The sequence below is a fragment of the Dermacentor silvarum genome, chromosome 9 (assembly GCF_013339745.2).
Source record: "Dermacentor silvarum isolate Dsil-2018 chromosome 9, BIME_Dsil_1.4, whole genome shotgun sequence".
Classification (NCBI taxonomy): domain Eukaryota; kingdom Metazoa; phylum Arthropoda; class Arachnida; order Ixodida; family Ixodidae; genus Dermacentor; species Dermacentor silvarum.
The window spans coordinates 159,381,950-159,399,013 of NC_051162.1; the positions used below are offsets into that span (position 1 = coordinate 159,381,950).

Consider the following 17,064-nt stretch of genomic DNA (forward strand, 5'->3'; position numbering starts at 1 on the left):
TTAGCAAAATTTGGTCAGCGGGTGGGATAGTTGAGCACGACGTTATCTAATTTTGCTAAACCAGCCAATCAGCGCGCGCCTGACGGCGACATTGTCGCCGAGGCGATACTATCGCCGAAATGGATCGTTTCAGAATACGGCCCCAGGTATCAGCAGTTGAGGTTGTGCATACCAACTGCTTCTCAGTGATCGCGAACGAGCAGCTAGACAGACAGAAGTCCGAACGCCAAGTGATCGAAGACTACTGCTTCCTCAGAGCATCAGCCAGGCAACGGCCACCTTTTTTGTCCCTCCGCGAACAATATCAAAGTTCAGTGAGAAGCATGGGGCGGGGAGTGAAGACGCCACCTGTGCAACAGTATGTACTTGGTGAAATTTTACTGCAACATCAGCTGAAAGCTCGAATCTCGGTTTGGTGTGCGAGTCCGTTTACTGCGTCGTAATCCGGCCACCTCGTCATCCTCCCGAGCATCAACCTCACCTCATGACGAACGAAAATTGTTGCAGAAACAATCGAAGACGGTTTCCGCAACCATTTCGTTCGTCCTGAGGTGAGGCTGCTCAGTAAGTGAACACCTTATATATGCCGCGGGCCGTCGAAATCAAACGGACACGCTATAATAATACTTCCGGAGTACACTTATAAAGTCAGTAACAGTTAGCTTGACGACGACGACAACGGCTTCTCGACGACGACAGTGTGCCGACGAAGAAATGACGACGACGGAGGTGACATAATGACAACGTTATGACCAAGGTGACATAATGACAACGTTATGACGACATTGTGACGACGGTGTCATGGCAACGGCGGCGCATCTGCGCTTTCTTCTCCACTCCTTTACTCTACAGTGGCCAGATACTGTGACAGTGGCTGTGATGCAGTGGCCATTCTGATACTGTGATACAGTGGCCAGATACTGTTATATAGTGGCCATTCGCTTTAAAATCATGCAGGTGTGACACTCTGTGCGAGTAGGCCTATAAGGAAGCTATGGCCAGCCGGCAAGGCGATACGGCGCATTTCGAAGAGAGACGCTCAGCGCACTTCGGCGACGACCTCGCCCCCAACCGCCAGCCAAAGGGGTGTAGAAAAGCGACACAGCGCTCCGAGTGAGAGATATTCGTACAGAATTCGTACCAGAAATAGATATCGCAGTTTTCTAAACCACACCCACTAAAGCATCTAAAGCGAACAAACGTTATTTATGAGTTTACAGCTTCGTGGAATACTACAGTGTTTACGAGGGTTTATTTCTGAGTTGTTTACATAAACATATTTTTCTTCCAGTTAAGATGTCCGTGTAGGTGTGAGGGAGAGAGATAAAAGGAAGGCGGGGATTTCAACCAGTCTAGAATCCGGTTGGCTACCCTACGCTGGGGGAAAGGACAAGAACAATAGAAAGAAGGGAGAAAAAGAGAGAGGGGGAGCACTACGCAGTTAAGGACGCTCCCGCAAGCCAGACGTTCTCAAACAGCACAAGCGTGCTTTCACTGCCTTCTGAGCCGATGATCGGTGGGGACGTGGTTCTAGTATTGTCTGTTCACTCAGAGGACGATCATCTAGTTTCCTGAATGCTTTTGACATAAATTGTCTTTGTGCTTCAAACTGAAGACAGTGGCACAATATATGGTGTAGTTTACAGAAGTGTAGTATCGTTCATTTCTGAGATACAGAGCTATAAACTCGATACTTGGATTCCTGGAAATTTTGAGAAATTTATGAAATTTCTGAAAAAATTTGGCGGCCCAACCTAAACAATTTTTTGCACAGTTCATAGATTAGTATTATTTCTTTTTCCAAGAAACCTCGAACATTTGGTGCTGTGATTCCCAGCGGAACGATTACTCTGTTCTGATGTGTTTAGAAAAAAGCTCCTGTATCAGGAGCTTCCTTTTTAAGTGTTGCTCTGCTTTATGGGTCCGAGTTCCATCCATTCAGCCGCTTCCCACCATCCCTCCATTCTTCCATCCATACTTTATGCTAGTGCTTGTGCACCCACACTACTCCGTGAGCCTGCTTCAGCGCTTGAGACACGATGTACGGAATGAGCCGTTTTAGAACAATTATACCATCCTTTCGAAACGCGCTGTGACAATAATTTCAAAGGTGAGTATGAACTTTGATGCAGATACCGTGCTATTCCCGCTCATCGAAAGTGCATGGATTTCGACGGCGTTCTCTTGGGCCTATAGCTAACAGCTTTATCGGTAAGGATGGACGGAATTGTATTTCAAAGAAGCCAAAGTGTGAACTTAGCAAGCTTCAAGAGAATTTTACTGAGGTACACAGGTCTAAATACTAGAATATGCTTTGAAATCTGTGACGCTATACTGACGTGCCGGTGCTGTGGTGTCGGCGCACACTTTTGAAAAAAAATTAAACCGTCACTTATACCTTTATCTTCAAACAAGCAATATCTGATAACGAACTTGACAGAAATGTAGTTCTGAAAGAACATTTTGTCAGCCTAAGCTCGTTTAGGCAGGAGCAACTGATAGGCCAGGAGCAAACTTAATGCAACTCTAAACCGGGCCGAGTGTCAGGGCAAAGTTTTCTTTCAGCGCCTTTAAATCCGCGTTATTTTAGGTCAATACGCGCGCTGGTCCCGGGGCTATGGCACGGACTTCATGACCTGCAAATAACTTGCAAAGGTTGAAAGAAAGACAACTGAAGTTGGAAATCGCACAGAGGGAACAAAAGGCAGAGAGCCTCATCCATGCCGGCGCACTTAAGTTCACGTCGCGCACCGAGCGACGCCTAGCCCTTGATTGTTTTGGGTTCTCGACTTCTAATTCCGCGCGATTCTCCAGACGGGTGCCTTCCAAGCTGAACAGCACGATGAATAAGGCTGGAGCAGAGACGAAGTCGTGACCCGTCCTTAGCATTCCTGGCATATTCTGGTCCTTTCTTCATAGACGTCTTGATTTTCTTGTTTTCTTCCTTCGCTCGCTATCAGAATTTCCATTTCCTTTCCAGTTCTTCAAGCCCCGCCTTTGTGTTGGAATCGCACGCGGCGGGAGAGCCTGCCAACATGGCCGCCGCCGACCGAAGATGCCTACAAGTGCACCGGGACCACAAGCACCCTCACTACTAATGTACTACGATGGCCTCTCTTTCGGCACTTCTTTCTTCTTGCTTCCCGAGCGAACATAAAAAGCACGGAGAGGAGGTTAGGAGCGCCTCGCGCATTTTCTCTCGCCCTCTATGCACTCTTTTCTATCAAGCCCTCCTCGCCCTCTCTGTCCCTTTCTCAGGCACCCTGCTTCCCTCACCCGCCAACTCCTCTCCACCTTGCCGCTTGGCGCGCGCGCCAAGGCCCAACCCTGGCACCCAGGGAGCCGGCCCGAACGATTCCGGCTTGTGTTTTGGTTTGTCTTCCTGGCGAAGCGAGATTTCCCGCCAGCTGCTGGAGGCCGCCTCGTGTACTACGTTTTCTTTCTCTTCCCACCCCCCTCACAAGCCGGTAAGTCAGTTACGCCTTATCTGCCCGCTATTGCGAATCCACCACTGAGGCAGGGGGCTCTGGTTTCTGTCGAATGCGTGCACCTGTTGACACTGTCAGTTTCGGTTCGACCCGGTTAGTTTAGGTTACAGACTTGTCATCACGTTTTCGCTGGTCGGTGAACGAAACGGTTCGGGCGGTATTGAAAATATCCAGGCTACTTGTTTCTCTTTTTGGTGTTTGTATTTTTTGTCGAGTACTTATGTTTCGAGTGTGGTGGTTTTCAGGAGACGCAGAGGGATGCGCACTTGTAGTCAACAGTGTTGTGTGTTGGATCGCGTGGTTTTTACTTAGAAAACAAAAGCGGGCGGTCTCGTCCAGTTTCACCGAAGCGTTGTGTTTCTGCCACCAGCGTTAATGCGACCGTTATATAGGATGCAAGGAATATCTGCAAAAGAAGCTTTCCCGCTAAATTCGATTGATCGCGACGCACTTCAGTGATACCTGGTCCTTGTGCCAAGTTCCGGGATGGCTGCACTCCAAACTGATACTGAGCCTATTGAAAGTGCCCCACCAGAGTATTCGTAATGTGCCTGCTTCTCGTAGATATATTATGTTTAGATAAATATATAATAATTATTAGGATAATATAATGTGCTGATAAATTCATTTCCTTTTTTTTCTTCTGGTACCATCATCGAAATAGACCGAAAAAAATAAACGCGCTAGCTCTCGGTTTCACAGGTTTCGCGTTCCAGTAATCCGACCTGATGTTCTTGCAAACTTTTGGTTTGCTGTAGTTCGTTGATTTTGTAACGCTACGACAAAGACCACTTTAGCTTTCACCTCTTGTCATTTCAGAACGGCGTTGGTTCGGTCGGTAAATCACGCATGCTTCCAGCAATGCCATTGTAGCGATGTTTCTTGCCCTCTGGATAAATTCGATGGCGAAAATGTTGATGTCACTGCAATGCCTTCAAGCGCGAGTGCCCTTCACGAGACAAATATTGAAGCAGGCAATGTATACAACAACGAACTCACGGTTGTCCTTACGGGGTTCGAAAAAACACGCTACGATGCAGAAGCGCATATATTAATTAGTATAATGTTTGTCTTTGTGCCAATTTTGTCTTTGTGCCAATTTTTCAGTCGCTGTCCTATGCTACGGATAATTCAAAGTAATGACAAATCACGTTGGTTTTTCGTGCGCGTATCATCGTGCAAGCCCCATAACATCGCCGTCCTACAGGCGACAATTCAATCATACCGGTAAATTTAATACGATGCAACAATATTTGTACGCAGAGGCATGACAGTCATCGGTTCAGACAATGCGGATCTACCTGTGTATTCTGTGGTTTTGGTACGTCGTCGAATTGACTCCCTACACAGGGCTTTTAGAGATAACCTTTTTTTTTCTCCCTCTACTTATGAACTGTAAAAAAAACGGTTACTCCCTTGAAAGCGAAAAGTGGTGTAAATTATTTAACAGTGTACAACGGCCCTGTGTGCACATTTCGCCACGATTAAGAAAATGAAGCGGGATTATTGAGTAATGTACACCAGGCCACAAAAGTTTACGGACCACGGGATCTCAGAAAAAGTTCAATTCCAGAGCATCCTGTAGCAGTAGCCAGTAAAACTGTATACGACAATGTTGTCAGTCTATTCTAATCGAGGCCCGAAATGCAAATACCGTAGCTATGTTGTTAGGTTGCGGGGATATCCAGCTTCTTTTTTTTTTTCAGATTTCATGGTCCGAATATTTTGTGGCCGGGTGTACTCGTAGTTCAAACGCAAAGGTTCCCGAGCAGTGTTCGAGCGTGGTTGGTTGGTGTTAGACACTCGACGACGTTGAACGAAACCCGCATAGAGGGCTCGGAGGAAACAACACAAAACGAAAACAAACGATACGATGAAGAACGACAGAGCATAGTCGTTTTCGTCATGTTTCGTGTTTCTTCTTCTTTTTTTTTTTCATGGTGTCCTCGAGTATCGTTTAGCGAGACAGTGAATAAGCGTCTTCGCAAGATAACGCCTTACTGCGCGCAACCTTGACATCTTCCAAACGCGAACGCAGAACATCTAGACGACGATACTGTGCTTTTCGTGACGAAGCATGGCTCACGCGTTGATTGCAGGCGCGCAAAATTTAAAAAAAGAAGAAAAGAAAAGGCGACTAAATACAGACGAAGAAGGGAATTAGCCAGTGTAAGCCTCGTGAGAAGGACCATAGTGATAAGTCTTATGTTGTTTTTCACTGGTATGATAATCCAAACCTTTTCATTCGCTTCCATGGATCGAGAACGGCTAGTGAAATACAAGTATGGCAAATGTCTTACAATATGCAGCATATTTATACATGTGATATGAATGCTGTTTGTGCGTAAAAGATCACTGCTATAGCCACCCGCCAGAGTTCATCCGTCTTAGCCACCTTTATAGCCATAGCTACATAGTATAGTCGGCCGCCATAGCCGACCCAACGATGCGTTTCGCTGCACTTGCATTGCCTTCAGATGTCAAACTCCTAAAGTAAAGCATGCAATTAGACTTATGCATATGCAACGGTAGATATTCTGGCGTCGCGCTGAATTCTAAGCTGTTGCGAGATTGTTTTCTTTTTTTTTTTAGATTTTTTTTTTTTTTGCCGTGGTTGTCTCTCAGAAGTCCTCCATCGACGACTTATTCTAGATTTTCGTAAAAGTTAACCTGTTCTGAGTATTCAACTGCCTTTCAGGTCTTCAAAAACGTTCCCATGTCACTCGCAGCCAGTGGCACAAGATTTGATCAAGAAGGTGAAAACACAACTCACGATAGCACGAACACAGCAACCATTATTCACGCCGGTACTGACGCCGGTACTAAAGTATGCTGAACCATAACAAGTGCTCAATTTTTCTTAGACGCACTTGAACAAAACGGTGTCATTGCTTTCGCCGAAAGTTCTCAGTCCTTCCAAACGCTACATTGAACAGTTAAAATGTTTGAAAAAGCACGGTTTGACAAGCGTTATTTTCTTCGACAAACTCAACTTTTCATTTCCTTCTTTCTTTCTTTTTGAGTGTTTGATCTCGGTCTTTCGACTGTGGACGCACGCCTGTTACGTCTTTAGGCAGTTGACTGGTTGTAATAGCAGTCCCGCCGCTTCGTCACACTCAACTTTTCTTTCTTCTTTTATCTCTTTCTATCCACTGTGGACAAAGCGACGTGATGGCTGTTGCAGCCCTTCGACAGACAGTCAAAGTGCTGTAACAGCAGTCACACTGCTTCCTCGTTGTAGGAGTCGACAGGCGTCTGAGTACGGCACTTTGTTACGGATCCCTAAAGACCCGCAATGTGTGTTCTGGCTCCCTCTCTATTTCGTTTTCGTAACGCCGGCCGGCGCGCCTTTCACGAGCAGCGAATGAATGCCTGCCGACGGAAACGTCGCCAAGCCATGCGCGACTACTCGAAGCGAGTTGTTCGTCACTGTATAGCTACGTTCACATCAACTGGATGCAAGCGGATCAAGTACGAACTCGAATGCGTTCCTTACAAGCATCTTGCCAAGCGGGTCGTGTCCACCCCTTGCGGGCTGGTTGACCGATCTCGCCTCAACGCTCGATATAACCGACCCTCTAGCGATTACATGAAGCCGATTACGAGATTTTGGCCCGAAATATCGACTCGACCCGACTCTATCGAGTTCATGTAGCGTAGCTTACGGCTCCTGGTTCGTTGGAGCACGTAGCTCGAGGAATTATACGCCACCGTTTCATGCACTAGGTACAGTCAATCATGTCGTGAGTTTTTCAGTGGAAATACTCGTTAACTCGTCGCAGATTGGGCAATGAACTGTATTTAAATTAAGAGCTGGATTTAACTTGCACTACGAATCGCATAGCTATTTCTAAATATATTTGGCTGATTAACAATACGATTATTCGCTTTAAAGCTGACGTCCCCATAGCTGAAACCGAGAGATAATGAAGTGAAGCCGAGAGGTGAGTGAAGGCCACCCGTGTGGCAGAAATCATGTGATTACCACCAGTTTCCGTAGATATACCTCCACAGCGTGTATGTGTGTGTGTGTGGGAGGGGGGGGGGATGTTTTCTTCTAGTCAGCTTATCTAAGCTGGGGGAAGGAAAAGAGGCAAGAAATACAGCGGACAGGTATAGTCATAGCCTTGAGTCCATGCCTGTACTTTGCAAAACTGAGAGTAACGTCTGTGTGACCTGTGTGACAGCTCACAGTCTGGATAACTCATGTGTCACACTAAGTGCACGTCGTCGTCATCGTAATCACCATCAGCCTATATTTATGTCCACTGCAGGACGAAGGCCTCTCCCTGCGATCTCCAATCACCCCTGTCTTGCGCTAGCTGATTCCAACTTGCGCCTCCAAATTTCCTAATTTCATCACCACACCTAATTTTCTGCCGCCCTCGACTGCGCTTCCCTTGCTTGGCATCCATTCTGTAACTGTAATGGTTCACCGGTTATCTACACTACGCATTACATCGCCTGCCCAGCTCCATCTTTTTCTCCTAATGTCAACTAGAATATCGGCTATCCCCGTTTGCTCTCTGATACATTGGCAAAAGCCAATGGTCTTCCGGACTAGAAGGTCCGACCACAAAACGACATTAATTTTCACTAATAAATGTTTTATTCTCTCTCTCTGATCCACACCGCTCTCTTGCTTTCTCTTTACGTTAGACCTAACATTTCGTTCCATCGCTTATTCTTGCGCTGTCCTTAACTTGTTCTCGAGCTCCTTTGTTAACCTCCAAAATATATACCCCATATGTAGGCACCGGTAGAATGCAATGAGTGTACACTTTTCTTTTCAACGACAGTAGAAAGCTCCCAGTCAGGATTGGGTAATCCCTGCCGTATGCACGCCAACCCATTTTTATTCTTCGGTAAATTTTCTTCTCATGGTAAGGGTCACTTGTGAGTAATTCACCTAGATAGACGTAATCATGTACCGACTCTAGAGGCTGACTGCCGATCATGAATTCTTGTTCCTTTGCCAGGTTATTGAACATTACCTTTGTTTTCTGCATATTAATCTTAAACCCTACTTTTACACTTACTCGGTTGAGGTTCTCAATAATTAGCTGTAATTCATCCCCACCGTTGCTGAACAGGACAAAGTCATCTGCAAACCAAAGGTTGTTGAGGTATTCACCGTTGATTTTCGATACTAATCCTTCCCAGTCAGAAAGCTTGAATACTTCTAAGCATGCAGTGAATATCAATGGAGGATTGTGTCTCTTTGCCTGACCCCCTTTTTATAGATATTTTTGCATTTTTCTTGTCGACATATGAAGTAAGTCTGGAGTCTAGATATTGGCCAAGATATTCACGTATGCTTCCTGTACTCCTTGATTACACAATGTCGCTATCCCGTTTGGTATTTCAACTAAATCGAATGCCTTTTCCTAATCTATGAAAATTATATAGAGTTGGTTGTTCCCCGCAAATTTCTCAATTACCTTTTTGATGACATGTTATTCATTGTAGAATACCCCCTTCCTGAAGCCAGCCTGTTCTCTTTGTTGATTTAAATCAAGCGCTGCATTGATTCTATTGGAAATTACCTTGGTGAATATTTTATGCAGTTCTGAAAGCAAGCTACTGCACCTATAATTCATCAATTATTTAACGTCCCTCTCCTTATGAATCAGTATGATGTTGGCATTCTTCCAGCTCTCTGCTACACTTGAGGTTGTGAGGCATTTCGTATTAAGGTCTGCAAGTGCTTGTATAGCGACGTGTATATGCCACTCCCAGCCTAAGCCTGTGCAGAATAGTGGCCCTATTTCACTAAATATTTGCTGGTAGCCTAAAGCTTATCTTGGAGCCCAGTCTCCGGAGGAGTCTGTTGCTCTCGCAGATTTTCTAACGGTACCGGCTCGATAAAAATCTGGCACCAACGTCTGTCAAAGTTTCTTTAAGTGCTCTGCGACTCCATTTGTATGCAAGTACATTATTTGAGTGGTTCGGCTAATGTTAAAAGTTGCTTCGCCTAAAACGTGGTATATTGGCAGCGCAAATAAATATTTGCTCAGGCCTCGTCTTTAAGCCAAATATCGCGATCCGCTGGTAGCACTGCTCACTTTCAATGTGGCAGTGTTCGCGCTTTCTTGACAAATTCTCATGTACTAAAATAGCATAAACAGCGCCTTGCACCTTCATCTTGAGAACAAAGCGCCGAAAGACAAGGGAGGAAGTGTAGCAGGTAAACGCGCTCTGTTGTCAAGATGAATGCTACCAATTTGCACAGTTTTCGGTTCTTGCACGTTGTTCAAGTGCAAGTTTTTTTCATAGAAGTGTGACGGATTCGGCTAGTTAGTGACCTTTTAACGCGACAGCGTTAAGGGCCCCGTGTCGCAGAAAATTCGGCGTCGGCTTCGGCTTCGTCGTTAAGCATCGGCGTCTGGCGGAAATAATCATGCCGACCCACATTATCCCGAAGCACCCCAACCACACAGGCCCTCCACGTGGCGCAAGGCGTTAGTGAACAAAAACTGAATTTCTCAAAGTAAAATCCGTCAGAAAGATCGTAAAGTACGACTTAACCACAGCCTACAGGCGTGGTAGCGTCGGATTGTAATTTGCATGTACGAGAAAAAAAAAAGCCTGATAAGCAGCCAGGGATCATTGAATGCAAGCGCGTTCCACTCTTAAAGGCGAGGCTTAAGCGTCCTCCAATTCTGTTATGATGCTGGGGTACCACGCGAATGCAAGATGCAGGACACAGAAAGACGTCACGATTGCAAGCGTTGACATCAACTCTTTGTCAGAACGAGCGCAAACCATACGCGTCTAAACCATCAATTTCTCTTTCCGACAGAGTTAACGTCAACGTACGTACGCTTCTCCTCGTCGCGTATTTCTGTGCCCTGCGCCTTGCATTTGAATTCAACTCAATAACCATGGATTTGTAATGAACAGAACATCTGACTCAGAGGCGTCTTCAGGGTGTCATGGCTCTTCAAAATAACGCAATCCAGCTTCTCAGCATTTTCATGCGTTAACGCCCGCCTAGGGCCAGCTTTCCCTCCAGGTAGTCAAACGAGACTCTATGGCATGCTCTGCACAGGACGGTACTTACGCGACTATCCTTCAAGCAAGCCTTGTCTAGTCGAAAACGGGGGGCATGCGTCACCCGCAACGGGTTAATTAAGGTCCATTTGCGCTCGAGCCGCCCGCCGCGCCGCCCGCCTGCCTTCCGCACGCGTGCGGTCGTGCCAAAAACTACACATGTCGCACACTGGTGCACAAATTTCAGTTTACACTGGGCCCGCACATGCAGTGCAAACCGAAATCTGTGCACCATGTGACATGCGCAGTTTTTGGCACGACCGCACGCGTGCGGCAGGCAGGCGGGCGGTGCGGCGGGCGGCTCGAGCGATCTAGCGCTGTGTTCGCTTCGGCGACTTCAGTGTCTGGAAACTCTCCAACCATCATTGCAACAGAAGAGCACAGATGATATCCCGGTTCCCTACAGACATCACGGTACGCGGCAGCTAGTGCCATGACAGCCGCTAAAGTTTTTTTTTTTTTTTTTTTTTTTTTTTTTTTTTTACCATGCCAGCATCACGGACCTTTGAAAAACCCGACTCTTGGGCAGTAAAAAACTTCGCTAAGCAAATGACATCGTTTTCTGTGCGAGAGTATCTTATGCAAATTACAGTGCACTGTCAGTGCAGCAACCGCCCTCCTCCTTCACCGAGGCTCGGAGCTTTCGAGAATGCTGAGTCGGTACAGAGTGTGGATCACGTTACACCATTCGTTGATATGCCCGTACGTGACACGCCTTGTGGGAGTCACATTCTCATATATGCCCAGATAATATCCGACAAGAAGGTCACAGCGAAATGGAGGCTTGAAATTGAGTGATGAACCGTGTTTGAAGAAAATATGTCGCTGCAGCCAACGTTCCGACAAGAACACTGCCCTGACGAAGACCAGCTCCCATGTAGAATTGTTGGCTGCCGCGACATTTCTTGTTCGACCGCGATTGATCAGATGCTGTCTAGCACTGCTGTAAGGCGCTCCTGTTTTATATACAAGGCAGCTAATTTTTTTAACATTTTAAGCATTTCAGTGGCTAAGAAAGATACCTTCGCAAGCGGAATTAAAAACATCTCACCGGTTGTTGCGGTAGACATATTGCTTTGAATATCTCTCGGACGAAGTAAAGGTGAAGGAAACTTTTGTGAAAACAGCGCGATGTTCACGAAAATTTTGTTTTGATTCGTACTGAAAAAAAAAAAAGAGCGCCTTGACACGTGAGCATATAAGCGTGCAGAGGGGGCACTTATTATTGCTGCTTATTTACTGAAAGATTCAGACAGCTCAGCAAAGTTCATCAAAGTGGTTTCGCCATTCTAGAAAAAATGGGAGGGTGCGTAATATGCCAGTACACATTGCTCTACATGTGGTCACAGCAGCTCATAAACCCCCGTGTGCTCAATACTCAAGCTGTTCCTTTTCAATTATAGTTAAGATACCTGGCTTGATTGGCATCTGCGTTCGTTTTCCGTACTTCCATTTGGCATTTAGTTACCTAGCGTTTCTTGGTTTCCGACTCTAGTATTGTGCGATAGACGTCGCACTATACCGGGGGTTCAAAATTAAGCTTTGCGGAATTTTTAAAAACCGCCTGTGGCAGGTGGCATAATTCTTATCGTTGAGCTGGGTTATTGGAAGAGGCGGACATTTCGAAACACACGAGATATCGAAACACATGTTCAACTAATTAGCATAAATTGAATAATGAACTTCTTAGTTAAAACTTTACGAGACATATTGCAATTTACGAATTGTAGCCGGTGAGTTTGCAAGACGCATCCACTAGAAATGAATTTCCAAGATGACAGCAGTTTCGAGATATTATTTCCCAAAGTGTTGAACGAACTGTATGGGCGTTCCAGTTGCTTTTGTGCTTCAATGCATAAAACAGCATTTTGGTAAAAAAAGTAAGTGGAACAACAGTGCATTTTTACGACGAGTTTGATGGCGCATGTCTCCAAACTGGTGTCATTCTGGAAATTCATTCCAAGTAGATACGCCTGACAAGCTCAGCGGCTACAATTCGTAAATTGCAATATATGTGTCGTAAAGTAATTAAGTAAGAAGTTAATCAGTGATTCTACGTTAATAAGTTGAATATGTGTTTCGATTTCTCGTGCTACTGATGTCCGCCTCATCGGATAACCCGTGCTCGATTGTAAGAATTGTGCTACCTGCCGCAGGCGATTTCTAAAAATTCCGTAAAGCTTAAAAATGAACACCTCGTATAGTGCGTCCTAACCGCGCGTTTCCAGGTTTGTTAGTGTCATTGTGCTGTGCTTGAAGCATGGAGCGCTTCTAAACCGCAAAGTCCTAGACTTTTAAATGCCTGGAGCACAAAAGCAGTGCGAGAATTCAGCATATAGCACGGATCGCGAGTAAGTGACAACACGAAAAACGCCCTATCGTGCGAAAACTTCATACTTTCGTTGCCACGGCCAACGGCAGAAAACAGCGCACGGAACAAATTAACTTCTGACCAGATGGAACATGACCCATGGCGTTTTGCCTCCGTTTTCACGGCTCGTGCATGTGCTACCTGGCTCGACAATGTGAGATCACAAAAAAATTAAATTATAAGGATTCACGGGCCAAAATCACCATCTGATTATGAGGCAAGCCGCAGTGGGGGACTTCGAATTGATTTGGACCACGTGGGGTTCTTTAACGTGCACCTAAATCTAAGTACACGGGTGTTTTCTGCATTTCGCCCCCATCTAAATGCAAGGTCGAAATCCAACTCGAACGGAGCAACCACAGTGCTCATTAGTTGCGTGCAGCTCCGAAGAACAGCGCCAGTACCGGAACTTCGATTTTTCACATGAGACGCATTATCTTGCGGTCGCGCCGATTCTGGAGGATTGCAATGCAATGCAAGGTTGTTTTAGAGGCTTCCGTCAAGAAATACGAGAACGTATAAGCTACCAGTTTAGACTAATTAGCTCACGTTTCAAGAGCACGTGACCGCGAAAAGAGGCTCGGCGAAGGTTTTGGTTTCAAAGCAGTACGCCCCTTGAGAATGCCGTCCGGAAAATGTCCAAGGGTGCAAAAATTGACAGTCACTTAAGTATCCTTACGTGATTTGGATGCGAAAGCGTTATGACTTCTCTCAGCGATCACCTTGAATTAAAACTAGCGTCGTAATCCACTTCAATATACCTTGCTCTAATTTGTACCAACCCTAATTCACCTTAATCACCCTAATCGACCTTAATCCAATTTTGGCAGTGGGCCACCATGCCGTGGCTGTTCGCCGTAGGATTTCGCAGTGCGAGTCGCAACAGGTCCAGCGCCAGGAACCTGACGTCATCACTTGGTCACGTGGGTTTTGGTATCATCGGACGATAACAATGAACGACGGATTTTCCACTTCAGGGGGCACGTAATGCTTTCGCATTAAAAACCAGCGGGCGTGGCTTTTTTGAACCTCAGGGGCACAGTGCAGTTAGCTATTGATTAATCCGTCGACGATGAAGGCGACTGTTACGTTTAGAGTCCTGAATAGCCACACGACGACGATTATTATTTTATTATTTGATTTGAAAACATATATACATTTCACAGGAAAGGGAAGTTAAGCGAGGAGCAGGATGGCAATTGCCACCGGAAGGGGCACAACGTCTGCCTACTCTTCAGAAAGGAGGAGACAGAAACATAGAAATGGAAGATATAGGAGCCGCACAACATACATTCGATTTCCAACTACGCCTCAGTGAAGACGGCGGACGATGCCATTGTCACCAGGTCACTATGCATTTTTAATGTCCCCTATCTCGCGTCGAAAATCCAGCGCAGGCTCGTCAGTGTGACATAGTGGATTTCAAAGTATTTTCTATAGTTTGTAGGCCGTTGGAGAGCTGTAAATGTTCTTGAAACTCGCTAAGCTCATGTTTTGGCTTGTTTACCGATTTAAAAGGAAAATCGTTGCAGATATATGCCAGTTCGGTCAACTCATACATCAAGAACACCAAAGCTGTACAAGGGAGTTCTCACAACCTTCGTCAGTCCTACACCGTAAACTAATTTACACCTTTAAAGGTGCACGATGGTGTTACCGGGTTAACTAACTCCCTCAGTGATTAATAGACCAACTTACACCATTGTGAACCCTTAACGGGGTAAATTAAACTGCGATTATTGCGAGAGGCTGGATCGATCGACTTACGGTGGCAAATATTATTGCGATAGCAATTACATGGACACTTCAACCGGATTTCTGCCGTCGGCGTCGCCGTCGTCGTCGCCGTCGCCGTGAGGTTCCCTATAGATAAAATCGTCGCCGCGCGCCGTATGCCCGAGCGGAAGCGTGCGGGGACGCGCGCTATCACGGAGAGCGAACGCACTCAATCTCCCACGCGCAAGCAAGGAAGCGGGAAGCCAGCGCCGGAGGGAGCGGGGGGGGGGGGGGGGGCGCACTTCTACTCTGCCAACAACCGCGCTCGTCACTCGCTCGCACCGTCGCTTATCTCCACACGGCTCTGACCTTTATGCACCGTGCATTCGCCGCTCAGTTTCCGTTGAAGCGATAGACCGCACGTACCTTCGCCCGTTGCTGCGGCGTATGCTTGCTGCCAGCGTTTTGACAGTCGCTGTCTGCAGTCATTCAGTGTGATCTATTCGTGTTTGTTTGTGCGCGCTCACACCACGCTTGTTCATTCAGTTAGTAATAGTCGGGCCACATTTTCCAACGCACGCTACACATGCAATGCTGCCCGGATCGGCAGTGCAGCGCTACAGGTGTGTCCCTTCGCACGCGCTGCCCATGGGAAGCGCTTCTCATGAACACCACCGTTTCACAGGCGCCTTCTCGTGGTCATCAAGTCTCTCTTCATGTCTGTCTACTTACGCCGCAGCACACCTGCTTACTTTATCAGCTCATGTTTACTACAATTCATATTGCTACCAAAGCCGCTCACCTTACTTCGTATGACATTGCTGTGTTGCTATCGCATTCATTGCTTCGCCCGTAGGGCGAAACTGTGACATTTTTTTTTTCGACACGGAACAGACGCCGGCTAAATCGGCTGTAAGCTAACCCCACCTGTAGCAACATCATCATCATCCCCACAACAGCCATTATTTAAGGCAAGGAGTGCTGGTTACCTCTAACAATGCCATATTGTTCACATTGTTTAGAATGTAAGCATAGCTACGAGCTGAATCTTTGTATAGACCTACACCAGGTTTACGAACAATGGCAGGCGCCGTCGATAGATTCTATAGGCGCCGGCGCGTAGGCTCCGCTCACATTCTTCGCTCTGGCTTGCACGCTTGAAGGAGTTTTTTTTTTTAGTTTTGGGGTTTGACGTATCAAAATAACGATTTTATTGTTAGTCACGTGTTAGTGGGGGGACTGAGGATTAATTTTGACTACCTGGGGTTGTCTAGCGTGCACGCAATGCACGTTTTTGCATTTCGCCCATCGTCTTAACGTACTTATTGTGGCTGATCTGCATGCGAAGTTAAATGTGTGGGATACGAAGCACGGCCTTTGGTAAAAAAAAACAAAAATCTTAAACAACTGCTGAAAAACGTTATATACGGGCAACGTTTTTAAAGTGGGTGGTTTATTATCCCCTTCAGTCACGAATTGTGATCGACTGTCGATAAGTGTATGAAATTTACATAATCTTACGCCAAGGTGCTGCAGACTCCATTATGAGCAAGTCAAGGCGGTAGAATGACTCGTTCTGCATTTTATGATCAGTCACCATAATTACACAGCGATAAAGTATCTAATCATTGTGCACTCTGTAATGATATATTTTTTTCATAAAAAATAAGTGAATCCCTAGTGTGAATTACCTGCATAAGTTAATTATTGGTTGCAAGCTTTACTAAAAATAAAAGGTTATTTCGCTTTTGCTACAGGAACGTTCCACGTCACACGGCCCGTCGAACACTGTAGTGCCTTCTCGAAAGCGATCTTCGGTAGCGATAGATTTCCCTCAGAAGTAAAATGAAGGTATACTTGAGGTAAGCAGAACGTTTAATTTGCCCTAAGATTAGTTTGCGTGGCCTATTCCTTGGCACAAGTGTAAGGAAATGGCAAAGTCGGGTACACAAACGTGTACACTATGACTGAAGGGGCCAGGTAACTGAAATTCTCAATGTAACTGCTCGAAAGAAACAGCTTCGCTGAAACATGCGCTGTGATCCTGGAAGGTTGCACAGTCTTGTTTTATCTCCTCTCCTGCCTCTCTCCCATTTTTCTCTCATTTTCAAGCGGGAAAGCGTAGGGTCCGACTACGGAGTCGATAGACAATAAACAAAGACCCTAAGTGCGCTTCTGGTGAAGACGTGGTAGTAAAGCGTTAAAGATGGCTGATTCCCCCTTGCGCTACCAATGGGCATAGCACTCATTAGGATGCCCACTATGCATACAAAACGTTTTTGCGTCACGAAATGAAGCAGACTGATATTCATAGCAGGGAATATTTGGTAATGCGCAGGCTCGAGCAATCAGCCCATCGATGTATGCATAAGCGGCAAATTTTGGGGAGCATAGTCAGCGTCCTACAGCGATAACTGTAGTTAAGAGCTGCCTTCG

General features: G+C 46.0%; 1 protein-coding gene across 1 annotated transcript in view; it reads left to right on the forward strand.

Annotated features, from left to right (window-relative positions):
- The first annotated feature begins 3,327 nt into the window (after window positions 1–3,327).
- LOC119464585 (excitatory amino acid transporter 2) overlaps window positions 3,328–17,064 on the forward strand; it is a 72,324-nt gene continuing 58,587 nt past the window's right edge. The window contains exon 1 of the mRNA XM_037725611.2: window positions 3,328–3,467. The gene's annotated coding sequence lies outside the window, so the exon portion shown is untranslated. The remainder of the gene's footprint in view (window positions 3,468–17,064) is intronic.